This window comes from Corvus brachyrhynchos, unplaced genomic scaffold (assembly GCF_000691975.1).
Source record: "Corvus brachyrhynchos isolate BGI_N302 unplaced genomic scaffold, ASM69197v1 scaffold202, whole genome shotgun sequence".
Taxonomy (NCBI): Eukaryota; Metazoa; Chordata; class Aves; order Passeriformes; family Corvidae; genus Corvus; species Corvus brachyrhynchos.
The window spans coordinates 5237014-5238802 of NW_008238132.1; positions in this window are offsets into that span (position 1 = coordinate 5237014).

Consider the following 1789-nt stretch of genomic DNA (forward strand, 5'->3'; position numbering starts at 1 on the left):
CCCTTGTGACCAGGCTGCTGGGGTCAGAGGGCTCCAACAACTGCAGCGGTGACTGGAAAGAAATGACTTTTCAGACACTGGAAGGGTTTAATGAAGAGCAGAGAGTAAAATGGTATAACAAAATACTGACATGTTGCTAACTTCTGCATTATGTCACAGCCGAATTGCTTATCAGCAGTATTGCCTATGGTCTGGCCTTGCAAACATCCCCTCCAATGAGGCTAATTCCCATCAGCTTGACGGCTGAGACGTGATAGTTCCCCTGGTGAGGTATCAATTATTTATTCTGTGCACTCCAAAAGTCAGTGGGTCCCTTTGATATGCAATATGACTTAAATTAGCTGCTGAAGAACTGCTGCTGCTTTTCAAGCTTCAGCCTCAGCAAGAGACATTTCCACCTCATTGCTCCTTATCTCACTCATTTCCTCATGCAGCAAAGCCCATTTAAGTGATTACGGCCCCGGGTGCGGCTTCCCACCTCCACAGTGCAATTCACTGTCCCGCACTTTCGCCGGTGCAATTGTTCTGTGTGGGAAGGAGTAAATCAGGCCTCTAAAGTGTTAGTGCTCCTCCATGGGATGTGGTCAATTATTTCATCCAGGAGCTGACTGTCCCAACATTTCCTTATGATGTTCCTCTGCACAGGCAGCTTTTCAGAGGTGTCCTTCCACAGCCAAGGAGGTCCACTCGAACCACCAGGGCACACCTGCATAACTGTTGTCTTCTTTCTCATATATGGCAAACTAGATTAAATTCCTCATGAAATTCGCTAGCAATTTAACTCAGAATTAATGTAAATAGCCAATTAAAAATATGCCCAAGAGGAGATATTTAAATACACACTTGCCGGTCATTTATATTCTATTACATTACATTAGGCTGAAATATCCATCTGTTATTTAGCTTGCCCAAGACTTCTCATTAAAAAAAATTGTTACAGTTGTTATAATGCAGAATTTGTTTGTGCTGGTCAATAGCCAAATACTTTATTACCTTTAAGAGTAAAGATAGAAAAAAAAAAGTGTGTGATCTCTTGTGAAAGAAATATTCCCTCTATTTCCTTTGAAAATGTGAGGGGAAAACCTATACATTTTTCAAATTTTAGAAGTGTAAATGAGGTCAGTCTTCTTGGTTTTGTCTCAGACCTCACATTTTCAATAGACTACTCAGACTGAGGGATAGGTATCATGGTATCTACTTCAGGTGTATGAAAATTATTAGTCTAAGGATGTGTCTACAACAGAGTTTTTTGTTTGCACTGGGAAGTGTTTCTGATATGCATGCCCTAGGCACCTCCACGTGCCATGCTAGGGTTCACATCACAGAGTGGTGTCAGAGGCACCACCTGGATCTCTTGCTGATAAAACTCAATGAAAAGGTGCTCCCTAGTGACACATCTGATGTGCTAAAGGGATGAGACTAGAATGAGACCAATGTGTCTCGTGTAAACGTCAAGTTTCCAGCATCTGATCCTGTTGCACTGAGCTATTTGCTTAATGGTACATGGCCTAAGTCAGTACCAATCCTCAAAGTTCACCTTCCGTTGTGGAGATGTCTGGATACATCCTAGGTAACAAACTTAGAAGACTCGGTCCTTTGCAGCTCAGTTTGGAGATGGTGACTCCATCCCAGGCTTGCATCTGTCTATAATTCCATCAAACTACCTACCAGTTAGGACCATGCCTGGGGAGGCAGCTTGACCTGCTTTCAGCCTCCAAAAAGTACTTTTGCAAAACATGTATCCGCAAATAAGAATCTCTGCTTTCTACACTGGAGTTGCTGCTCATGA